General features: G+C 38.8%; 1 protein-coding gene across 1 annotated transcript in view; it reads left to right on the forward strand.

Annotated features, from left to right (window-relative positions):
* ARHGAP18 (Rho GTPase activating protein 18) overlaps positions 1–27,050 on the forward strand; it is a 97,858-nt gene that overhangs the window by 1,553 nt on the left and 69,255 nt on the right. The gene's annotated exons all lie outside the window — the stretch shown is intronic.

Genomic DNA, 27,050 nt, shown 5'->3' on the forward strand with positions numbered 1-27,050 from the left:
ATAATGCAGACAGATGAGAGAATGCAGTAAAGCAATAACGCTATGTTCTTAAATCATCAGCAGCCTGATCACTGTCAAGTCTTTTGTAGGTGTCATGAGAAAGGATGCAAAGAGTCTAACAAGTTTACAAAACTTAAAGAAAGCTCTTCTCATGCTGGATGAGCATCAAGGTATCCAGAAAGTGTGATGAGCTTCTCTCAAAATTTAACAAGTGCATGGACACTGACCTGGCCAGAGGCAGAATTTGATTATTTTAGTACTGAGTGAAAGAAGTCAATAAAATTAGGGAAGATGTTAAAAAAAGTCCAGAAATTTGCTTTTATAGGAGAAGTAGAGCTATTGGAGATGTGGCTGCAAAGGGACTCAGTAAATGCAACAGGTGAAGAAACTGAATGTTATCGTCCTGAATGAACATGAGCTAAGATAAGTTTCTGTTTGTCAAAGCTAAATAAGAGGATAGATACTTCACTGAGTATTGCTGGAGTGGTAAATAGTAGCATTGTCTGACAAGACATAAGTGGGCAAGAAGCGTTCCCTGAAACCAGTACACATCAGCGAGACAGAGCATATTTGCACGCAGAACAGATCAGGGAAGGGGACTCATTTATCTTTAGTGAGTCTACAGGCTTAAAGTGCAGCTTGATTTTTAGCAAAATCACATAATGCTTTTGTCCATCCACATCACAAAATCGTGACAGATAGGTGGTGGATTTTTGAATCCATGCCAGTCAGACATGAACAGCTACTATCAGGCATTACAGTGTGCTTATTCTTTGCATTTATTAGCAAGTGACCAGCAATATAGCAATGAACCCAGAAAACAGTAAAGTAGAAAAGAGAGTGCATAAATATGAAATTGTCTGACATATTCTTGAAATACTATAATTTATGAGCTCTGATTAAACCATTTTAGTAGGTTTCTGGCTAGCCATGGAATAATGTTTTTCCTATACGTGAGGATGGAAATAGTTAAAAACCAATTAGCAGCCAGGAAACTGAAAAATAGTCTGGGAAAAGTGCTCATCATCAGCATTTTCCCTTTTTGTGCCCTGAACGCAGCATACACAGAAATGCTAAGGGTCAACTGTTGTCTTTATATTCCATGTAAATTCTTAACCAGCGAGGCCTGGTCCATGAATTGGATTTTAAGGTTCTGCCACAGTTAAGTGAACAAATATTATGCTAATATGTCATAAGAAAAAGATGTTTGAACGTGAAAGACTGTACTTAATGAGTTTATAAGACTACAGTTTGTGGCAGGATTAGACTATGCCAATAAAATAGTACACCAGGCAGCCCAAACAATTGCTATAATCAGATCCTTAGAGAATCATAATTATCCCCTTAATTCAGTACTTACTGAGAAATGGGTAATTAATTCAAATCACTGTAAGACTTGCACAGTTAGCAGGAATGTGGACATCATAGGAGTCTGTCTTACCTTTGAATTTGACACCTTGCGAAACATAGGATCCTGAAGTTACAGGAATAAATTACAACCTTGGGCACTATGCAACTGTTCTAAAAGATGCCCTTTCTGAAAATCAGAAGTAAATACAGTACTCATACTTGTTAGAAGAAATCATGTAGCAATACTTGGTCTCTTCACTTACCTCGACTAATTAGCCCTTATAGAGGATAGTTCTGTACCCATGTAAATCCTATTCAGCTTGGTCATAAACTTCTGAGTAGTTTCAGTCAGACAAAAGCAGGCTCACTGAATAGGAGTGGATCAGTCAAGAAATAATTGTAAGAATACTAAATTATGTTCTCAGCAAGGTGAGATGTTTTCCTATCAATATATTCTGTATAATTATCTCTACATAAATAAAGGTGGTGCACCAAGTGAAAGCAGAGCAGTATACAAAAAATGAGATGAGCAGTGATTCTTGAGAACAACAGACAAAGGAGACAGCGGCAGATAGAGCAGCTCCCAGGGACGCCACCAGGCAACACAAGCAAACTGAAGACAAAGACGTAGACTTATGAATGTAAGACATTCACAAGGCGTGTGAAGACTCGATGCTACCAAGGAGATTTCCACACTAAATTGTGTTGCAGAAATTTGAACTGAAGCATGGCTGTGGTAGTTCCTCATTTTAGGAAATGAAAAGGATTAAGTTACACAGGTGGAAAAGAGCAGTCCCAGGCCTGAAGTGCTTTTTTGGAAGTTTTTGTTATGAATTAATTATCTATTTTTATAACCTGCCTCTGAAAGTGGTCACATGAAATGCAACATGATTGTTAATTGAAGCACCAACTAAGACTGTTTCAGAGTGGTTGTGAGATCCCTGCTTTTATATGTGAAATTGTTATGTCTTTGAAAGGTTGGCCAGCAAATAAAAAACTTCAGCTAATATTGTCAGTCACATCTTCTGTCATCTGTCTGATTCCAACATCTTTACACTCAACAAGAGGTCTCACTGAGCTTGTGCAGGCTTTGGTATGAGCATGGACTTAAGGATCTGCTTCTTAAAAATCCATGATCTGGGTCTGCATGGTTCAAGATGTGGCCAATGGACTGAATCCTACCTGGGGAATGTTTCTAGCTGGCCTGACACATTTTACTCAAAGGAGCCTGAGACCAAAAGTTTGGACAAAACACTGTACTGCTACTACAACACCTCAGCATGTGGCTGTGCATGGTTAGCTTGAGGAAGGAGCAGAGAGGAGAGAGGATGAGGAAGCAGAGAGAGGAGCATGATTTCCTCCCGCTTAGAGGTCCAGCAGATGTTGAAGCTGCTGACATTGCTGTTACAAAAACACAGTCTGTACCTCTTGGTTCAGCATCCCTGGCTACCTACTTGGACAAAGTGTTCACTGCTGAAACTCCTTTTTCAGAAGTTTCATGTCTCTTAGAGAGAGCTCTCTAGACAACTACCATGCTTCTTGAGTCTAACTGGATGTCCTTGCCTCCACTCTTCTGGCAGTTTGGTACCAGTCTGGCCATCTCCGATAGATAAATAAATGATACAGGGTTCTGCTGAGTGCTGCAGGTGAGGTTATACAGCACAGGTGTTATTTTACGGCGCCCTGTGCTCTTGCACCAGCATACAAATGGTCTGCATGGACCACTGCCTGGTCTTTGATTCTTACCAACCTCTCCTCCCCCTTCAAAGACAAAAGTATACTTGTACATAATTTTGTTTCATTTGTAAATTTATAGATTAAAACAATTAACATATTGAGACACATAGACCTGAAGTGACGTTGTTGACTTCTGAAGTTCTCGAGTTCATTTTCTTTTAGAAGCTGAATGTGACTTTAACATAAGATGATTTTTTTTTATATTTAATGTAGCTACTTTCTATTGCTTCTTCCACTCTAGTGTAGGAACATAGCACAGGAGGATGCTAGGTTGGGAAGAACTTCCTAGCTCACTGAGTGCTACCTTGCGGCTTATAAAAAAGCTACCATCTTTAATCCAGTTTGTAAACATACTGAGTTTTTTTAAAGATTATATTGTTTGTGCTTCTTGATGGGTGTGCTGGAACCTTGCTCCTCTTCATAGTTAGAAATGGATTTCTAATTTTCAACCTACCGTTGCCAGTGGAAAGTTTCTATGTATTTCTTTTGTATCGACATTGTCGATTAACTTAAATGGATTTTCCCACCCAGGATATCTATGTTTATGAGTACTTGGAAACAGCAGTTTTATTGTTGCTTCTTACTTGCTCATGCTGAGTAGATTCTGCGTTTTCCAATGTGGTTGTTCATGTTTGAATGTGTCTTTTTTGAATATGAGTGATCAGAAGTGATGCCATAATTTTAAGTAATGTCTGATCAATGTCTGTGATGATATTAAAACTTTGCTATCTAGCCTGATATAGCTAGATACATGTAGGACTGCATAGGCCTTTTTTATTGCTGTTGTGCACTGTGTCTCATTGGTTGCCTTCTGACCAATTAATATCTGTCATTTCAAACTGATGAGTCCCCTGGCTTATAGCATAAAATCTAGTTATTAAGCCTATTAAATGCATGCACTTGTGTCTCTCTTTTTTTTTTTTTTACAGTCCTGTCATTCATCCATTTTTCCTATATAATATCCTGGACTTTCTCTAAATTGGTATCCCTTATTTCATACTAGCAGTAAATTTCAAATTTTTCTTTCTGTGCCAAAGTTATGAATGAAAATGTTAAATAATTAGTAAGAGTGAACCTTGAGAAATTTTAACAAGAAGACTCCCTTTCTCCCAATATATCAAATACACTTTTTGATGTGATGTATTGCTGTCACTTTTCAGTTAAGTCTTTCCCCAGTTTACAAACTTGCACTGTTCCCCATCTCCTGTTTGTGTAACTGTGTATGTAGTTATGCTCCTTGTATGTTACAGTGTCAAATGCAATACTGAAGGCCATATAGGTTAGATCTGCTGCAGCTTCCCCATCTTTAATACAACAAGTTATTTTATAACCAAAATCTGTATTTACCTTGGAAAAATCATGATTCGGGTTTCCATTTACCTCTGTGTCTCAAAACATCCTTTCCTTTGAAGTTCTTAAAAAGACTTGCAAACTATCAAGCTCACAGTAACAGGTGTGAAGTTGCCAGTTTTTTCTGTTTTTCTGGTTTGTATTTGTTATGTTGACATTCTCTGTTAATGTGGCATCACTTGAGTTGATAGATTTTTTAAATTACTTACTACTGAATTCATGGGTGAATTGTTTCAGTATTTGGGGCAGGAGGTTATCCTGTCTAGCTTAATTTTACCAAACTTTAAAAACTTTTCTTCTCATTGTCCTTACAGAAGATTGAGTCAACGTTTTAGGGTGGCCATGCCAGCATTATCTTTGATCTCAACTCCATTCTTATTGTGTAGCAACTTCACTGCAATCTCATTTATTTCTTTTCTCTATCCTGTCAAAGACTAGTATGTGTTTATTTTAATTTATATTGCTAGGTCCCAGGACCTGTCAACTGTCAGGACTCAGCTTGACTTTTGGAAATTCTCATTTTATCCCTGCACTTTTTGACCTCTAAGTGTCCTGGTTTGAGGTAAAATAGAACCAAGAACAGAGCTTTCTTGTCATGCGTCATACCGTGTTGTCCCCCATCCTCCGTCTCCTCTCGCCCCCCCGGCCTTCTTTTCTTTTAGGTTTTTTACTCATACTTTATGCCATGTTTAGATAAATCCAGTTTTTCAACCAAAGATGTTGCATACTTGTCAGTTATCTATATGGAGCTGCCAACTCTTTTTCTTCGGAGGTTACTGAACATCTGAGAAGCTCACGGTGAGGGTGTAGAACAAAGAACTCAACTTGGGGATCATCTATGTGTAAGCCCGAACTCTTATTTTTGTTTAAAAGTGACAGGACGAAAAAAAGGCATGCACTCTGCGAAATGCTGTTAGTAAAGACAGACTATTTAAAATAGTTAATTCAGCTAATTTTGTCTGAAAAGGATTCCTGAATAATTCTGTATCAGCTCTGCAAAGATATCACCCTCTTCCATCAGCACACTTGTCTTGAAAAGGGGGTATTTGTTGATTGCTGCTTTGAAACAGCTTAAATCACTTTCTGACCAATCTATGCTAAATGAAAAAAAAGTTCTCAAAGTGAATTAAGAGTGGCCATCCAGCAGTTTTCATTCGATTAAATTTGACTAGCTCTTTGACTAAAGAAGACCATCACTGATGTTGTGTTAGCATTTCATTTCTCACTGTTCTGCTCCATGTGATACCTCATGGAAACCACACAAAGGCGGGAGGATTGTCACAGACCAGGAAACATGAGATGGGACACTCACCATTTCAGCTTTTCCCCAGGCTTACCAGGTGCAATAAAAAGGAAGAGGCACTTGTAGCATTTGGAGGTGGGGAGTGACCCTTGCCACCAAGGAGAAGGCTGGCTGGCAGACATTTCTCAGACTGCGTCCTCTCTTTCTGATCCTACCTGTCAAGCCAGACACAGCCGTGGCTGGGTGGTCCATGTGGTGGCTTTTCCAACATAGGAAAGGAGATAGCTGCAATAGCCGAATAATCATTTCCCTCATTGTGTTAGGGAATACAACAGTAATAACTCTGCAGCACACACATACATCCTAATTCCCTCACTCTTCCTGCTCAGAGGCTTATTTCCTCCAGTCCTTCCTGGTGTATGCTCTCAGCCAGATCCTCTCATCAGCAAAACCAACTGCAATGAATAATTGAAAAACCTAATATTCCCATTTATTTTTTGCTGCACCAGTGGTCAATGGAATTATTGGATACTTGATTCCTATCATGTAATAAGTATAAATTTTTATCAGACTCATTCCTCCTTTGCACTTTCAAAATCACTGTTATAATCTCTGGCCATAAAAAGAAGCCTGTGTGGCCATTGCCTTTCCCTCGGAGGGAAGGATTGCATCACTTTAAGAATTTTCCTCTCTACAGTACAAAGCTCAAAATGAGAAACACTGCTGCATAAAGTAGGCTTTGAGAGATCAGAGATTTAAAGCAGGAGCATGAAGTACAGTGAAAATTACTAGAAAATCCACTCAAGAAAATAGTACAGCCAAGCACATTTTACTTACTAGAAGCCAGCAACCCAGAACAGCTCTTAGCCACTATATGTCCCCTGAGCTGTGGGAGTTTGAATAATTATCAGATGGAGTAATTAGAGACTGAGTCAGTTTGTGGAATTACTGATATGTAAGTCAAGCAATGTTATGGCAAGAAGTTGGTGACTTTCTAAAAAAAAGGGTATATAATTGCAGTTGTAAAAGATATTCTTCCCAGTGAGCATAGTAACAAGTAGAGAGAGAAAAGAAACGCATACTAATTAAAAAAGTCCACCCAGGCTGAAACACAGAATATGAGAAAAAACAAGTGGCAAGAACGACATTTGGAGGCAAGCTCAACGCAAAGATGTGCAGCCAAAATGAAGTAGTCGTAGACATTCAATACATTTAGCAGTTTTAAGGACAGAAGCCTTCATACTTCACGTCTTCCCAAAAATAAGCTTGAAGTCAAGGCAAATATTATTTATTGAGTTAAAAATTCTGTTTGTTTCTTCCTTACAGCCAGTCTAGCCAGGAGAAAGATTTTTTTTTTCCTTTTGTTTGCTTCTGGTTTGTTTAATACTGCTTCCAACGTTGGAATGTTTGTGGTGGTGAAGTGGCAGATCTCCTCACGCCCTGGGCAGAAGCATGTACTGACATTGCCATAATTCCCAAGGCAAAAATGCTTATGGATTTGAACAAAGTAATGAGACCCAGACCTGCTTACCTTTGCTTACACGTGCCCTCTCTTTCCTCCCTTTTCTGCAGAACTGAAGTTGCTTCTAACAGAAATGAGAGGACAGTCCCTCCTCTTCGCAAGTGCAAACCAACTCCTGTAGTCCGTTGGTTGCTATCTATAATTAGCTATATATATATCTATAATATCTAAATAGATAGCTATAATGCTATCTAATTCTTTAATTTTTCTCCAAAATCCAGATTTCTGGAGATGGCTTATATGTGATTGAATCTGAGTATCAGAATCTGCAAGTAAACATGAAAGAAGCCAGGGACGTATCCGCCACATAGTCTGTATGCAGTTTGCATTGCAGCTGTGCGGAGGAACTTGGTGTAGGAGATGGATACGGAAATGCAGAATCCAAGAACCGTGGATGGTGCTGCATCAGATACTTAATTTGTAAAGTCAGGAATCCAAAAAACCTCAGACACTTCAATAAAAGAATCATTTTATCATGTAAGCAAGGGTAATTTAAATAAAAATATTGTTCCTTTATGTCTGAAGTTGAAAGGTCAGATAGATTTTACTGTGATGCTAAGACATGGTTTTTATATTCAACTTTAAACAAATGCTAATTGCTAAAAATACCACATAACTGAATGAACGTGGCAAAAGAAGTATTTGTGGAAAAACGACAACTTCTGTGAAGGAACTCAAATTACTAGGACAATGTTTTTTGGCACAGGAATTATGAATGCTACAAATCAACGTTCAGCTATGTGTATGAGATTCAAATAATGAAGTTTTAAAAAAACCTCAACAGTCTGTACTCACTATTAAATCAAGCAGAAAACAATAATTTCATTAAATGGTACAACTGACAGAGGAACTGTGGAATCAGAACTCTGATTCCTGCCAAATATTTTGCCAGATAAAATCAGTAGGAGGAGCAGTTTTATAGTCCTTGGTTTTCAGAAAAAGCAGCGTTTACTAATGAATTTATAGGACGTTCTTGGTATTCTTGTTGTTTGAAATAAAACTATGAAACTCCTATGTATATTTTATTATGATGGACCTAACATGAAAAAAGCCTCAAGTACCTATGGCAAGTTGTGTGAAGTAGGTTCATTAGACCCAGCTAAAATTTGTAGTAAGGGACAGCATGCAGGAAAGTGAACTAGTGGTTTAGTTCACGCTTTGCAAAAGCGTCACATTGAACTCGTTAAAATGTCTGCGGTGATCACTCACTGGAAATGGAATAGCTTCAGTTGAAAATTGGGATCCTTGCTGGAAGTTTGTGCTCATTCAGGTGAAGACAAGAAAAGGTGACACTTGACCATCAGAAGCGTGTAGTACTTCACCCTTTATTAATACTTCTATCATACTTTTGTGTGGATACAAAAGTGAACAAAGATTGGAGATACAAATAGTATTCAGTGGAAAGAAGGCTAGACCACCTTTAAATAAGAATTATAAACCAAATTAACGCTGTTACGGTAGTATATTGTATGTCCTCTTTGTCTTGACCTGGTGGATCAACTTTTATTCTGCATGCTGTTGTGTGATATGCATTTAACACCAGTTAAGGAATAATAGAAGTCCAGCAGTCTTTAGTGTTTCTGTGAACTTTCTGTGAATCTTTCTATTGCTGTGAATAAGAAATTGACTGTCTAAAGAGAAAGTAATATGTGTTATTTTGTATCTCACAAGTCTTACCCTTTCCTTTGTGAAGAAAAGACTCTGTTCGAGCCTCTCACCCCCAGAAGGGCCATTGACTCCTCTGGGTGGAGGCATCCATTGCAGTCTGGGTTGCTCAGATCTGCAGGTGATCGTGCATGTGCAGAAGACAATTACAGTTGTGATAACATCTGACAACTAGCAGGGAAGTGTCCTTTAGAACCACTTTTGGTCTGACTCAGGTGATTAAATCGAATCTTTGCCAGAGAGGTGAGCTGTGGGACCTTCGCCCCTGCATGTTACTGGTGTGGGATCACTACAGCAAAGGGTGGGTGCGAGAGGAGAAACGGTCTCCCATGTATTTTTCCTGTAGGAAATTTTAATTCTGTTAAAACAATTTTGGTCTTCTCTGCTCATCACAGTGGAGAAGCATATGGTCCCACATTTAGTGGCCAGTGCTAGCAACAGATTAACATCTTAGATAAATGCTACATTTTGCTATTAGGACAGTAAATACAATTAGACTCGGGCATAATGAGACAAAAGATTCCATCACCAGAGAAAAGCACATGTTCCCTATGAATTAGAGACCCAGTATTGATTTGTAATTGTATATATGAGATAGAATGGTTTGTATCTCCAATAATCTTTAAAGACTACCATCTGCCTCTAGGCAAACTTGAGAAGGAAACTTAATTTGGATAAAAACCTGCTGCGGATAGTTAATTCAGTTAAGGGATCAATTTCTAATAAAATTTAAGGATTGGTCTGTGTGGTAATCCTTTGAGCTACCTGCAGCAGCAATTTTGTCCTTATCTTTTGTTCCCCACAGTGTCATGGTGGCACTCAGCTTTCTGTTAAGTGATATACCCAGTATGGTCAGTAACAAAATTGAAAGAATTTTAAAATGAATGCTATCATAATAGTAATAATAACAGTAAAACTCATCAAAATATAGATGATAATAATGCAAGTACATTAAAATATACCTTTGTTAAATGTAATAGTGATATGAGGTAAGTAGAAGTTTTTAACATTATTTTAAAAATAAGAATTATCGATGCATGCACGTGTTGCACACTTGCTACAAATGGGATCGCCAAAGACCTTCAGTGTTACGGGATAAGACAGACATGAAATGAGGGCAGAACAGAAGTGTTTGAGTAAATGTCAGTTTGAAGCGTCTTCTCCATCTTTCAGGACTGCATTTCTGCTCCTGACCAGGAGCGGTTTGCATGCAACGAACTCCCTGGTATAGGCAGACTCCCTCTGCACTCTGTGTTCTTAGCGATCTCCTGTGAACTCTCTCACTCAGCAGAGTATACGGTCCATTTCAGTTTGATAAAGAGGAAAGCATGATGACCTGTATATCCTAGATTGAAGTGTAGTACGGGGTGTTATGTTTTCTTTCAAGGCCTATTTAGGACTAATGCAGAGATACCATTTTAATGTTTTGGGCTTCGTGTTGCTATCCATTTAACAGTTTACATCAGATTTATAAATCCTTCATGACATTTTTGCTAAAGGAAACATTACTTCATCTATTACACTGCTAACAACAGCATATAATTTTCTTAGGTAAGTCAGAAGTTCAGGCCAGTGGCAGAGGTTAGCTACATTACTCATTTGTGATGGAAGAAAAGCCTCTATTAATGCTTATGCACTCAGATTAAGATGACTTGAATGCTGTAATGCTTCCTGTTCGACTGTTGGCATCATGCTGCCATCTGACAACAGCTGTTTCCTCCTAAATCTAATGGAAAAAAAAAGGTGGTACATTGTTGCTTTCACTATTACAAGCTCAGTCATTCCAATTCCAATTCCAACCAACATTGTTCTGCACCAACACTTTATTTTTAGACCTGTAGTTAGGAGCATGCCGTGTGGAACAGCAGGATCCAAAACTTGTCATGAGGAAAAAAACCCAGGCATTTGGGGCACATAAGAAAATGAGTAAGCTTTGCATGTCGTGACACTTTGTAATTGCCACTCTTGGCATAAGGCCAAGCGTGAAGTTATGAGTCTTTTGAAGCTACTGGAGCTGGAAGATCCTGCCTTGGAATTGGACAGTGACATCTGGCTGACATCTCTATATTTCCTGCTAGCTGCTACTTTCAGGACATGAAATTACATTTGCTTCAAGTATTCCCTGAGCTTCAAATTGTTGGGGTACTTAGGTGAAGCTTGGGGTTCCGAAACTCATCCATGAGAATCTGATTTGGACACTGTTGGATCATGATCCCATCCTAAGTGCTGGTTTGACTACATTTGGTATTGGAAATAAAATAAAGGTTTGCTGTTCCTTGAAGGCAGAAGCCCGAACATTTGTATTTTTTTAAAAAAAAACAACTGTTTTGATTTGGTGATGCATAGAAGAGAGACCACTGTTGGTTGCAAAGTGGGAGAATTCAGTCTGAAGATCTGTCCCTTTTTCTGAGTTTACCTTGGGAACACAATGAAATGAAGACATGGATAAAGGGGAGGAAAAAAAAGGGTCACATTGAAAGTCAGGCAAGTAATTCTGTACATTTCAAGAGTGAGAACTCGGAACTGAAGGATCCCTTGAAATACTTTATTATAATTTCAGGTGAAGTCCTTTGAAATGAAAATAGGGACATCCATATTTACAAGAACAATGATGCCTACAGAAGGCACCTGTTTTGCACCCACCGTTACCCAGCACTGTGTGTGTGTGCTGTAGATCACGCTAAGGATACCACTGTTTCTAATACACAGGAAGAGGGGAAAGGATTATGTGAGTGTCAGTTTGGGAATTGTTATGCCCTGATCTGGAGAATTATTATAAACAATCCTGATTATTGACAGCAGAAATACTCAAAGCCAGCTCTTAACTTTCAGCAGCAGAACTCTCACCTTCTGCTAGGGAAAATGGGCTCATGGTCATGGGCTCCCAAAATCCACCTACACCAGCTCAGTAACTGTGGAGGGAGGTGAAACAAAACTGCTGTCTGTTTTGCAAACCACAAAATATTCCTAATAGCAGGACAGAAAGGAAAAATGGTCCTACTCTGCTGGCTGCTCTTCCTAGCAGATACATGCTAAAAGAAACAAAATTCCTTACTTCATGTTTGAGGATGATAGTTTCACAGGCTGGAACACAACATGGACTGGCTGCACAGAGACTGAACTTCTCATTTGCTTTTAGAATTGCGCTCTGGAGTTTGTGCAACCACTAATTTGTGATTCACAGGATCTTTGAAAATACTCTCTCATTAGCTAAGATTCATGTGAAGATTATTAGCTTAGCAAATCACTGGATTCTGCAGTGCTCTCTTGTGTTAGCTGCTTCCAATAATGAGACTTTGCATGCAAATACAAATAGTTGGGGGAAAATAAAAATATTGCAAGCCCTACTAGATAGAATTAAATTTTGCAGGTATTTTTATTGCACTGAAGAATGTATGAATAGTGAACAAATGTTTAGGGATGAAATGGAAGGAAACAAAATATGGAATGCTCTGCTTATATTAACGGGCTGTTGTGTAAACTGTGTTTAATACCATCTTTAAATGGGTGAGTTCCTGTGAGTATTCTCAAGGTGGGTTTTTTTATTTGCTCTATCTACCTTGTTTTAGTCTGAAGTAAATATGGCTTATTTAAAATGCATTCTTAGGTTTCAGCCCTACTGCCTCAAACATAACACCAAAACCAAGTGATCACTGTGACAGTCTGTGTTTGCATCAGTATGAGCTGGATTATGAGCTCTGGGTATGCACCTGCATGTAATTTTTCGAAGGACATAAGAGTTGATAATATATGCTGACATTTTATAGTGAGAACAGACCTTTTTTTAGAAAGTCTTCAGTCCAGAGGTATTCTTAGTATTTGTACTTTTTGCTATAGCAAAATGTATTTAACAGTTGTTAACTCTAAATATCGCTCAGAAATTTGGAGTGATGCAGAGGATGTCTTTCTGTTTGTCAGTTGACAGTTTTGATGTTTACATTTCCAATCAGGGCATAAATACAACAGTTTCGCCTGACTAAAATGCACCATTAAAATTTAAATACATGTTTATTTTGCTAATACATAATTCACTGAATTAAGATAACACTGAACATCCACTATGAGCTAAAAACTTGGCTTACAATTTAGAAAGGGGCCTGTGTTCTGCAGATAAGTACACTGTCAGTGTTATTCTGTGTTTAACATATTTCAGCTACAGGGGTTAGAATTGAAGAATTATTTCGTTTCTGCAAAGTGGGATGAGGCCAACGTGTGCATCACAAGATGCAGGTTTAGGACTGAGTTCCTGAGAGTTATTTGTGACCACGGCATGTTAAATGTGATCCATATTTCCTTGAATGGTGATGCTTTTAAATCTAACCAGAAAATTGTATCCTCCGAAAATTCAAGAAATTAAATCATAAAGTTAACAGGATCTGTTACTTTTTAAAAAAGTTATTTTTTAAAATAATGAAATATAATAAAAGTTTTTTGCTACTGTCTTGTATACTGAATCATAATTTGTATTTTTTGTCATTCATACGCATTTGCACTACTTCAATTGTTGCAAGGAAACAGAATTATTTTAAATTATGGCCTATTTGAACATAAAAGTAACTCTACTGGATTGAACCAGAAGTCCATCTATCTGGTATCCTCCTCATGTTTAAAAGACACCCATACAAGAGTTTTAAAGCAAGGCCAACATTCCCAGTGCTTTTGCCAGCTTGTAGCCGTATGCTGCCAGGCAACTCCTGAGCCAGATGGTCTTTCTATGTATTTAGTAATAGTCCATGGATTTCTTTCCGCGAACACATCCGGTCTTGCGGAGAAGCTGTGTAAGCTTTTAGCTTCCCCAAATCCTGTGGCAAGCCATTCCACTGCATAATGACACACTATGTGAAATACCACCACTTTCTGTTTGTTTTGAATCAGTTTTTTCATTGTAGTTATACTTAATTCCCCTTAGTTATGGTGCTGGAAGAGACACTGAATGATCCATTGATGAGTCTTTTTTTTCTTCCCTTTGAGGTTTGTAGCTTACTAATTTACGTCCCAGTGCTCACCTGCAGGCCACCTTCTCTGCCCTCTTTTGGGGTTTTTTTCATGGTGGTGGTGTTTTTTTTTTTTAATTGATCCTATAATTATAGTAGCTGGCAGTAAAATCACTAGGATTACTTGTATGAGCAAGGTATACCCAACTAAGCCCTAAATTAGAAATGGTATTTAATATAGTTTAAATCTGAATATTGTTTAAACATAAAAGCAGCTTCCATTGCATTTTGTTTGGATGTTGGGGGCAATCATCCTCTTAAGAGAAAACCTGATCTGACTGTACAATTTAGGCCAATATTTGTTATTAATGCATATTGTTTACTTCAGTAAGAGTATGTTACACCAAAAGAGTTTGCCATGTACTTTTATGGCTTAAAAGACTTCCTGACATACACTAAGTATAATACAGAAAGTGCCATTGGTAGATTTGTAAGTATATTCCCAGTATTCTTCTGTGGTTTGCTATATGCCTATAATTTAAGAATGGTACATAATCATGTATTCCAACACTATTGCATTTTCTATCCATAAATGTGAATAATACAAATTATAATACACATACTGGGTCCTCATGCTTTGAAATTCGGGTCCTTGCAAAGCAACTGTGATTAAGCTTCATTTTAAAATATTAGCCTCTCTTTTCTTTAAAATACTTATCTGCAGTCAAAAGAACGAGAAATTAGGCTGACTAAAATAGCTACAATGTTCTGAATAGAATAGTTAAAAGTAGGGAATTCCACTGACTGAAGCAGGATACTTGAAGCCCTTGGAGGCTGGCATTCATGGTGGCGGGATGTGGCAACATCCTAAAGTTATTACCATTTCACAGCTTGTTGGCAGCTAAAAAACAATGTACTTGCTTCATGGGGAAAAACAACATTCCAGTTTTGCCCATGTAACAAGTACTTTAGGCAGCACTTAAGACGTTTAAAACTATTATGGTTATATATTGTAATATATATTTCTGCATAACATTACAGCACACATTATACATTGTGCTGATTCCTTGTGAAAATATCTTCCTGTTATTACTGTAATGAAATGCACTTTGCATAGATAATGTTGTAGAACCTGATGTTTCCACAAATAGATAACTCTCAAACTGGGGCTGGGAAAAAGAAAAATCTTCAGCTTAACTCTGCTCTTATGAGCATCTGCTTTTATTATAACAACAATAATCTTTTATAGAAATTTTGTCTTAATTTTTAGTGATGCCCCAAAGCAACTGAAGGGAAGAAAGTAACAGGCTAAGAAAATAAAAAAAGAATGATTTTGGCAGTTCCCTTTCACTGTTTATTCGTGACCAGGAGCCCCAGAAACAGCATACAGACATGTGGCTTTGTGCTGATTCTTTGGTAAAATTAAAACTAATACCTGAAGTATCTGAAGGTTCAGTGGCTGAAGATTAATTTTTCTCAATTTTGTGAGTGTTTTGTGGGTTTTTGCACTCTTAAAAACTGGCCTATGTCAATGAGAAATGTGATTTTTTTAATAAACAATAGCTATACTAGTAAAAGCCCTACAGCAGCTGCAGTAGAAAAGCACTTTATATCGCTGCAGCCACCGAAACACCTGAACAGTTATTAAATGTTACAATTATGCTTATATTGATAAAATTTATCTATGCTATGGTCGTCTTTTTTCTTTACCCATTCTGGAAGAGTCCAACTGGTAAAATTGAAGTGTAGAAGGCCTTAATGAGAAACTCCCTTTCCGTAATTCTTCTAGTTCTTTCGGGAAGTGCACTAGATACTGGATAATGTTGATAAGTGCCCTGCCTGACCTGTACATATCTTCCTGAGTGTGAAGGGGAGAGGGAGCTGGCACCTGGTAATCCCATCATTTCGGTGGAAGCATTGGGAGGAAGAATAGTCTGTGAATCCTTGCAGAGTTTCACATTGATGTTCCCTTCTCCCACCTACTTTTTTTTTTTTTACCCCAATGTAAAGGTGGTAGAAGTTTTTGACCATATTGCTGTTTCATAAAAGACCCGTGTAATACAAAGAATGATGTTGAAATAAATCATAGAATCATAGAATCAAAGAATGGTTTATGTTGGAAGGGACCTTAAAGGTCATCTAGTTCCAATTCCCCTGCCCTGGGCAGGGACACCTCCCACTAGACCGGGCTGCACTAAGCCCCATCCAGCCTGGCCTTGAACACTTCCAGGGATGAGGCCTCCACAGCTTCTCTGGGCAACCTGTTCCGGTGTCTTACCACCCTCACAGTAAATAATTTCTTCCTAATATCTAACCTAAATTTCCCCTCTTTCAGTTTAAAACCGTTACCCCTCATTCTATCACTACATTCCCTTATAATGAGTCACTTCCCATCTTTCCTGTAGGCCTCCTTTAGGTACTGGAAGGCTACTGTAAGGTCTCCCCCTATAAGATCAAATGGTGATCTAAACAAAAAACGCAAACAAAAAGCAGAATCAGAAAATATTTGGTCACCCTATAATTATCCCCAATGAAAAATAAAAACACAAGGAAAAAGCAATTTAAACATTACAAATGTTTTATAAACCCAAAACCTAAACAGAGAGCAAACAATTCACCTCATGAATTTATTCATTCCTCAGAAGAGAATTTGGAAGCCCAAGCTGGCTGGGGGACCATCCAGGTCCAGCTGCACCAGGCTGGCAGCAGAGCAAGAGGACTGATGTCCTGGTAGGAGCCACCATGGAGCCCATCTCTCCGGCATCCCCTCAGAGATGAGCATAAAGGAGCCCGAGCATCACAGCTGATGCTGAGCTCACAGGACGAGAACTCGGGGCTGAAAGCTTATTCCCAGGAAAATCAATGGAGGCTCAGTCTCTGACTCCGGTGGGGTCAACATTTTGCTTCACGTGCTCTGGCTGTTGAAAAGCTGCTCTATTTTACTGTCCTGTCGTTTGTAACCCCATTTCCAAAGCCTTTTGAGCCTTTGATGAAGTAAGGCTACCTTCTTCACAAGCACTGATGATCTCAGCTATGGAAATCTGATAATTTCTTGTCCTACACTGAGGCCATTTACCATATAATTTATGAATTTTCCTTTTATCTATGTATTGATATTTATCATATCTGCCCCTACTAAGAATGGAACCTAAGTCAATCTATGGTAATGTCAATTAGGCAATCCAAAAATTTGGAAAAAAGTGTGAGACATTATATGTCTCAATATACAGGCAATAAGGGAGAAAAAAACATTTGGACAATATTTGAGGCTTGCTTGCTTGTTTGTGGCCTGTGTGCTGGTTTTGCCATGCCTCTGATTTGTCCTTCATTTTGCATCTTGTCCTCTTAAATCTAGATTATACGTGGTAACACAAAGATTATAATTTCCGTATGATTACTAATTGATTCCCCCTAACCTGCTAAGCTAACAGAAAGTTAATTTTATGATATTTGTTAATTTCACTGTTATAATTCCGGGAAAAGTGCAGACTCTCCTGGAGCAGAGGTACTTCTGTGTAGTTGAAGCTTTTGTCCATCAGCCAGCAGGTGGCAACGAGGTGAAGGCTCTTACAGGTGATTATCCCCACGTGTACTTCTGTGACATATTCCAAAATGAAGTTAAATTAAATAGGTGCCAAATACCCTCAAGAGCAGCAGAGCCGATGGTATCAAAAGTATCTTCTTTGTAGTATTTTCTACCCGATTTCATTGTCATGCACGCTCACATACAAGAAGAGTCTCTTCAGTGAGAATTTGTGAAATACCTTAAATTACTGAAAGTGCTTACTTCTTATATTCCCATTTTAAAGGTGGTAAAAATTTAGTTTGGAAAAAGAGGTAAAAACAAAAGAGTTTTGGCAGCCTGCTTACTATACAGGGATTGCGAAAATGCAAAACTACTGATAAAGAGATGATACTGTGGCTGGACAAGATGCGCCCTTTCAAAAATGCTACCTTTAATTGATGCAAAATGTGGTCCTCAGTTCTTTGCCTCTGTCCGTCTCTCATGCACACGAGTTCACAGTATGTAAAGTAATACAGTACTTTCTTCTGTGGTGAAAGACGGATAGAAGAGAGAAGCTGATGATTCCTTCATATTTTAGGTTATTTGTCCCATGATAAGAAATGGATGGACTCACGTAAATTCTGAGATAGAAATATTAGTAACCAGAATATAGTGCCTTCTGGCAATTTGATTTTATTTAGTGAAAATACATAAAAATGCATAAGGAATGGTGTTCCCCAATACTGGGAACTGCTTTCTGTCCCTGAGGACAATGCATGCCTTCACTGATGTAAGGCAGTAGCACCATTTCTGTTGATTTTCAAGTGCCAAGATGTAACCTTCCTTCCCTGATCTGAGAGAGCAGTAGCCAAGGGCTGCAGACAGCTCCTCGTCACAGATCAAACCTCAACGCAGCCGCACATCATGACTGCTCACTCGGAGCCCCTCTTCCCTGTGGCAGCCATATGGCTTGGAGCCATTCCCTGGGTGCTCTTCCCTCTTGCTGGTACGGGTGTGCATCCAGCCTCCTCGGCGAACCGCTCCGCTTCCCCAGCCTGGTTTGTGCCGAGCACTCTCGTTCTGATTTTGTTCGTGAGCGTAGGAGTTCCTCCCAGTGAAGCTACCTTTGCATTTCACAGGTTGAAATTTCAGGATACTTGGTCACAGGTGCCCTCATAATATTTCTATGTTATGTATATGTATACATTTACATTGCTTTTCCCCGTATGCATGGTTATTTAAAAGATACTTCAGCTTCTCTTTCTTTTCTATTTTTTTGGCTGGACATATGGTGAGCAGTATTGTACATAGCGTGAGTTATTAAATAGTAAGATACTATATTAAATCAAAGTCAATCTGACTGCTATAACGTAAATACCATTTTTTTGTGTGAATATCTTCCAAATGAACTGCAAATGTTATGTTTTTCTTGCAGAAACTACACAGACGATATCCTGATGTAGGCAAACTTTCAAGTTTAGCCTGTAACACCAGCGACTGCTTCCAAAATACACAGCACTTGATAGTATATTCTTGCCTTGTATTTCTGCAGCTCTTGCTGAACTTTGCTTTTCAAACCTGTCTGTCACAATTTCTCTGCAGACAGAGATGAGCAAATTAGCTGCAACAGTGATTTATTAAATTTAGTCATTTGCGACTGTCACAAAGGTACCCTTAGAGCACTGAGGCCTCAGAGGCTACAAATTTGATGCTTTCTTTAAAATTATTTGTGACTAGTGTGTGTGGCTATGCATCAGTCTAGAAATACTCATGAACTTTATGGTTATTGCTAGGTACATGGTACTATAGTACAGCTATAATAGTGCTGGTATTTTTTCAGCTTTCTCACTGGCTGCTTTCAATCACAAAGAACCAAATAAACACTCATATATTCATTTTTTGTACAAATTTTTGCACAAGTATTCACGTTAATTATCCTTGTAGTTGTTAGTCATGAAAGTTAAAGGAGAGTTACTTTTGAATAGTTATGAAGAGCAAATAAAAAGCATCAGAAGTACTTTCAGGAACAAATAAATTTTTTTTTTTCATACAGTTTATGTTTGTGAATTTCTTTCTTCAAAATTTGGCCTGTCCTTGTTACAGTAATGCTATTAGAAAATAGCTTCCAATCCCAAATATTACATTAAAATTTAATTCAAAATTACAAGTGCTAAGCATTGCTGTCAAAGCTATTTTATGCAAAAGATGTAGAAAAAATTTTGGTTGTGTTAATTGATGATTTTTTACAGACTGCAAGTATAACGGAAACGAGCCTGGTAAGCTGATGAAAAAGGCAAGGCAAGCAAGAATGTGGGGACTTCTATTTCTCCTTCCTGATTTGTCTCTGATACTTACAGACACAGTTTTAAGAGACATCCCATTAATACGATCTTTCTAAAACTGTAGTCAGGATTTCACATGTGGTTAAAGTATGGTGCCCTTCTTTTGGATTTTAACTGAATTTCTGGAAAATGCAGTTCTGAGTTTATATGAACCATTTTTTAAATTCATATTGAAATCAGAAGATTGTTTCAATTCCAAGTAGCAAAAATAATATTGACAGCTTGAAATATTCCATACTAAGGGTGGCTGAATTGGATTGCATTGTGTAAAATGTAAGAGAAGGAAACGATTTCTTAAAATTTGTTTGGGATAAAAGAGAATGATGCAAAATGAGTAGCTTTGTCAATAAGAAAGAACTAAGAATCTTTTGCTTTGTGTTAACTTGAAGTTTTACTGGGTAATGTTCAGTTTCAAAGCCTTTACAGAGAAGTGGTTTTCTTTCTTACAGCCCATGACTCATGCAATTGTTCCTTGCTTTGTTCTGAGTCATTTCTTCTCAGCTCGTAGTGACATTTCTGGATAGCTCTGGCTTGCTCAGTTTAGGATTTTGTCACAATTTTGATGAGCTTTTCTGACTGACTAAGCTGAGAAGAAACTCCTCTCCTTTGTGGCTGCTGTATGTTCCACTTCACCAGGTGTTTCTGTGCTGCACATTCAGTTGTGATCTAATCTGCAGACAACAGCAAAATTAGAAGGGGAATGAAGAGATGAGCTCCCAGCCAACATGCAGATTGACTTAGTGAACATGTGCGGGAGAAGGCATAGTTTCAACTTCCTAGCAGATGTAGAGTGAAAAAACTATCCCAGCCTCTACTCAAACCTGATCTAAAGCAGGGTGGGGGTAGTCGACCCAGACCATGAACCTCAGTGATGGATACAGCCTGCCTTTTAAAGCAGCAAGTCCTAAGTTTGTTTTCAAATATGTTCTCCGCACTTGCTGGCACCATCTCCATCTCACTTGATGAAACTTCAGCTGGTTAGTTCATCCCCTGAGTTACACCCCAAACGCTGGATATAAGGGTCTACCTCCTGGCTTAAAGGAGAAGAAAGGTGGAGTTGTGAGTTATAGCAATGTTCTCTTCTGCTGCCTCCCCAGTGGGTTTGGCATCGGTTGCAATGTCCAAGAGGAGAGACAAAACCAGGACTTCTGGCATTCATATGACAGTACCCTCACAGCAACAAAGGGAATGCCTCCTACCACTCTGTACTTATCCCTCATAAGAAATTTCGGAATGAGCTTCCCGTGTGTGCTTCGATGTGCAAACTAGTCAGCAAATCTGCTCAAAGTGTGTCATACCCGCTTATGTTCAAGTCAGTCATGGAAGAACTATAAGCACCAATGTGACACAGCCGTGAGAAAAGCTAGTGTTTTCCACAATACAGTGTTTGTGATGTAGTCACTAAAGTATTTGTGATATTGTTCATGATCCCAGTTGCTCTATAGAGTTCAGGACCCTCATGCTCAAGAAAGATCAATTCAAACTGGAACAGATGCAAAAAGAGGCAACAAGGATGGTCAGGGGGACAGAAGGTCTTGCTGAAACAGAACCAAAAGCATGTAGCATGTTTAACCCAGAAAAACGCTTTTGAACAGTTATACAGCTGCCTTGTATAAATGTAAGACAGGATTGCACAGGAACATGAGATACCATGCTCCAGACTGTTCTTTTTAATCTCTCTTTCATTTTCATACAGTAGTAGAATATATCTACCTCTGCAGTGAATGCATTCAGTTCGCACCACATCTGGGTGACACTTCAGGAGAATTAAGAAGGACCGAGCCCATTATATTCTGAAAATACAGTGTCTTCATAATTAGTGGCATACGTGAAGTGATAGTTTATAAAACTAAAATTGTATCAAAACTAGCTCAAGGGAAAGAGCGTCCAGTGAAAATCCCTTAGTCCCCAATATTGATGCTGACTTCCCAAAAGTGGCATGAAACATCAGTTGTGATATTAAGTTTTCCCCAAAAGTCCTATACCTCACATGGAGTTACTGCAAAGTGTACTGGATTTATCATCTGTTCTCTGTGTTTGTGAATACAGAAATCCATGCCATTTTATCCCTATTAAATAATGCACCAAAGGAAAGTAAACATAGTGATGTAACAGGAAGCATTGTAGCTTTCAATGTAGTTGAACGTATGGTGAATACTCCTCATAAACAGCCAGATATTATTAGCCCTGTTATATGGACAGGGAAAGGGAAGCAAGAATTGTTATGAGGGTTTGTGCAAGGTCACACTACAAATAAACATGGATAAATTACCCCTACTGAAAGTGATATACCTCTGGGTAAAATTCAGCAGCTGTCTGACCATAAGCTAAAATATAAAGCAGATGAGATGAGAACCTCAGCCACTCAGCCCTCTCCGTGATTTATGTAAGGTAAGCAGATGGGCTGCCATGGGTGAGATCTGAATTTCTCCAGGGGGTACGTTCAAGAAAAATCAAACTGGATAAACTGGAATAAATTCATGCGCTCATTAGTCTTCGTATGGATAATCTCAAAAACAGCATCAGTAATTACTATTTCATGTTTTGCAAAGTCATCAGATTAAGAATTACCGAAGCAGCCACCAGAGTGCACCAGATACATTACAGAGCAACTTACAAGAAGAGGGAGGAACGTAAGAAGTGTCCCTCCCTTTTCTTCTTTTCTGCTTTTCTTTTTGCTATGGGAAACAAATCCGGCATTTAAATACGTATGTGGAGGGCAGTGAGGGAGAAGGTGAAAACTTTCAGAAAGCCGAGAGGGTGTCAGTTCTCTTAGCTGTGGCCATGTCTTTGTAGTTACTTCTGCGCCAAGTGTGTCTTGCTTGCTAAATTCCCCCATGTTTCGAGCTGCCTTCTGATAGTATTAGACATTTTTTCCCTAAAAAATCCCATGAAAATTTAAATATAGGATAGACATTAGCTTGCAGGATCAGACCATAAGTGTTCACAATGTGCTGGCTAGTAAACATGTAACCAGCTAAGTCTGCTTTTTGCGTCCACGTATGTGTCTTCATCCCCACCTCTGATATTCAGGGATCTGTAAGCTGATCTGAAACACCTCCCACATACCAGTGCTGCACATTTCACAGTACTGACCACTCCACACTGTATATGCCATATGGTGCACTTTGTAACCGAACGTTGCGTCTTCCGTATTTTGAAGGGCAACATAAAAGCATTAAAGGTGGAGCTCATCTGACAGATGTGGATGTCTGCATGTGACCTAATCATGTAGTTAACCTGTCTCGTCAGTGGAAATAAATAAACAGTTTTAAAGCGTGCTTCATCTTTGTATCCTGAAGTGGAGGTCTAACATAGGGCAGAGGATTTTACCCTCTAAAAGTGCATTTCTTTAATGGACAAGTGGAGTGTAAAATCACTTGCATGGGTGTAGACATCAAGAGTTAAGTAGCAGAAATCATACGCCAAGTATGTAACCTGTAATATTCTTTTTTTTATATTATTCCTAGCACTGCTTATTAGCAGCTGCAGAACACTATTCACATATGTGGTTCTTTATGTAGTGGAGTGCAGCAATATATGAAGTGTGAAGCTTAATATGGGTTAGATTTCATCTTGCAATATACAAACCACTTTCAATTTCATGTCTTTTCTGGCTGCTGGCTGAAACCCTGGAAACACAATTTGGACAATGGAAGTGCTGCCAGTTTATTTGAATGTGAATTGAGTGAGTTAGCTGATGAGACATCTTCTGCTCAGTTTAAAACCCATCTGAACAAATTTTACAGTAGGTAATGCTAGGGAAAGGATGAAACTCTCCTGCATTAAAAATATATTTTAAAAGTCCTGGAGTAGGGTTGTAATTTCATTGCAGTGCCGCATTGGTTGTCTAAACGCTCTGGTTTTGTTTCCAGAGGGATCTCTGGACCTCAGCAGGAATAAATCCATCTACTGCCATTGAAGTCAGCCTGTGGATTCAAACTTTTAAGCTCACCTGTTAATATTTCCTCAAGCCACTGCTTCTCAGTGAATTGCATTTTTACCTGCTGATAATCGACACATCACCAGGGACACGAATGTGAAAAATCACCCATCACCTATATAAAATGTATAAACATATATGTATACAAAATATGAAAATCAGTGTAATTTTTTCATTATTTGGGAAAACTGTAAAAAGGAAAAAAAATCACTCCGCAATGAAGAGTCAAAAGCATTTGTTGAACATATGCGTATTCAAACCCTGTAAAGCAGCGATGGAGGATGGTGCTGCTGAGAACTTCCCTTTTTAGCAATTGCTTTGTTAAGAGAGCGCTAAGCACGAGAACCCTGCGTGATCTGCTTGGCTCTGGTGACTGATTATGTTAAGTGTAAAGGCCCTGCATGACATCTTAATCTAAACATTTAAACTCTTTGAAGGAGTCTTGGATTCTGTAGCAAGATAGACTGATTTGTAATCTCCTTTCTCAATGATATCTCCTTTTATCACATAAACCCATATGCCTCAAATGGTGCATTCTTATCTAGTTGATTATGAACAACGTTACTTTCCAAGTAAGCATTCCCATACCTTGTTAAGAACATGAATATTAACTGCAAACTCAGCAATTACTGACTATAAGTTGGTTTAGGTAGAAGATGTACCAGTGAAAGGGAGTGGTGACATTCATGTCAGTTTACAGCAATAATACATCTATAGGTCAAAATTGTCTAGCCGGCTCCATCGTAAGTCAGGAATCATTTCATCAAAGAAAACTATGCTGGTGTTACGCTGTCGTAACAGGACAGAGTTTGATCCTATCAAGTTGTCAAACATAGTAAAGAAAAAAGCGTGCCTAGAGTTAAGCTCCTAAATCCACTTCCAGGTTTGAAATGCGTCATATTAGAGACAGATTTAAGAAGGGAATCTTAACTAGTATCTCTGCTGGTTTTATCAGTAATTTAATCCCCATTCTCATTTATTAATAGAATTTCTTTCTCTCTAGCTCCTTTTCCCACCCTCCTTGTGATACACTTAGAAAAGCTTTCCTACTCTCCAGTTGACTGGTACAAACTCATTGTGGGTTCTGCTGTTCTTAATCTTCCCCTGCCAAGAACAAGGCCGGTTCTTCCCCTTCTCCATTGGCAGTAAAATTCTCTTTGAGCGGCCCCTGGTGACGCCACATTGGCTACATCTTGTTTTAGCATTCTTCTTTTTACGGCGGCAGCGCAGCATGTTATAGTGTGCCTTAATTACGATGTGTTTTAAGATGCTTATCAAAGAAAAGGCAGTTTATATCTTTGTTCTTATAGCACCTAATATATATTTAGTTTGGGCAAAGGGCTTTGGAAAGCACTCATTAAACACTGAATGTTTTAAATGTTTTTACTTCTCTGTTGTTTTTTTTTTAGCTATTCTTTAAAGGGAGTTTTATAACAAAGTGGGGTGTTTGGCATGCAATCAATTAGCTGAATTTTTAGAAATGGCCAGGTCATAAGGATGCTGGTATTTATATTTTTAGTTTTATGTGTTTAGTTTAAAAGAAAAAGTTGAGTCCTTCAAAAACTAATTTTGCATTCTGCATAGGGTGTTTGATAATTGGCACATACATTTAAAAAAAGAGCCAAAGGCATCAATGAATAGGTGTCATGACATACAACAGTAGGATGCTTGCTCATCTCATGCTCATGTACTTCCAAAGTGACCAGTGAAAACAGCTGAGTCTTGTTGGTGTCTTTATCTGAGAAGTTAGGCCCCAACTTTTGCCTTTTGGACACAGCCTGAGAGATGTAGAGAGAGTGCTGGACCTTTGCAGCAGGAGTACAGGGAAATCTTTTCACAGTCCTGAGTTTTGCATGTCCTTGGTTTTGTGTGTGTGCCTGCGAGTAGGTACATGTAGATAATTTGTCCCAGTGTATTGCTTTTGGTACGTACTGCTAGTTAAGCTGTTGTAGCCGTGCTACTCTAAGCCATTTCTGAAGCAGAACTGTAGCTGTGCCTTCTCCTTTACCGATTCCCTTTGGAAACGGAGACCATCTGGGGAGGTGAGGCAGCACCAACCTCTTTTCTGTGCACGGTAAATCTTAAAAAATAAAAAAATCCACAGTTCAAAATAGACCTGTTGTTTTTTCTAATTTATATGCAAAGCTTATCTGTTGGTACTAATGTCTACTTTTTAATAAATTTATTTATTTTTTAAAATTTAATATGAAAGCTTTGATTAAAAAATTAACAATACAGAAATTGGCCAGCTGCCTACGGATAAAATATCTCACAGAAGCCATGGAAGAGACAGCCTTTATTAAAACCTACCCCTACCCTCAATCCTTTATATGAACTTAAAACTAAGGCAAAAGTTGACCTTTAGAGGTGTAAGAAGTGAAGAGGCACCTCTGTAATGGTCAGTCTATTGAACATCAGCCAAGTTTTCCTGTGCTTGTAATGCTGGGACTCTTCTCAAAATTTCATGCGGACATTACCCTGTTTAAAGAAATCATGGATGTCCCATTTGGCACTCTGCAGGCAGCCAGCCTTTCAAGAAGAAACCTACTGGATAAAACTATCCACTTAAGTCAATGACAAAATTCAATTCTGTCTGGATATCACCCGTGAACTCTGCAAAGTCACCAGCTGAAAGCACCAAGGACTCTGAAGGACAAACTGATCTTGCTCAGACGTGACGGGAAGTTCTTCCTGTTTGCTTCTCCACTGGGAGCAACTTCACAGCGACTGTAGGTCGGGATTTGTGTGCTGCCCCTGCTTGGCAGCTGCATGCTGGAGAACAGCTGCACAGAAAAATGCCTGATCCATCCACGACTGCACACAGCTTTCCGGTTTAGGTGGATGATGATTTAAATAAGTGAAGGTTCGGAACTCGATACCTGCATGATCCAGAACACCTCACATGGACCAGTGCTGTACTTTTCAGATGTTTAACTGCAAACAAAGCAGTTGCATGATTTTGTTTGATTGTTTGTTTGTTTTAAAAGGAAAAAGGAAATGCAATGCAAGTTACGCTCATATTGAAGTCGATCCATTTCCTTATGACAGAAAGCAATTATAATTCAGACAAATCATATGCTTCTGTTAATGCAGACATAAATTACGAACCAAAATAGTGTATGTACCTTTACAGGTTATGTTAGAGTTGCCATGGAAAAAAAAAAACAAACGGGTTTGAGTGTTGTGTTACAGATCCTGGCAGCGCGTCCCATCTCTGATGGCAGCGTGTGCCGGGGCGCGCAGAGGCTGTCCCCAGTGGAAAGGCCGACCCAACGCTGCTGGGCGCCGGCTGTCGCTGGTTGGCAGAGCGCGACCTTGGGGCTAAACGGCGGCTGGTTTAAGGTACAGCAGCTCCGTCACCTTGTGTCCTTGCGTCCTTGCCTGACACGGCCACCTGCTTGTAATTAAAAAAATAAACCATTTTTTGTGTGCACGAAAAGTTAACCCAAGCACAAAGTA

Source organism: Chroicocephalus ridibundus, chromosome 3 (assembly GCF_963924245.1).
Source record: "Chroicocephalus ridibundus chromosome 3, bChrRid1.1, whole genome shotgun sequence".
NCBI classification, from domain to species: domain Eukaryota; kingdom Metazoa; phylum Chordata; class Aves; order Charadriiformes; family Laridae; genus Chroicocephalus; species Chroicocephalus ridibundus.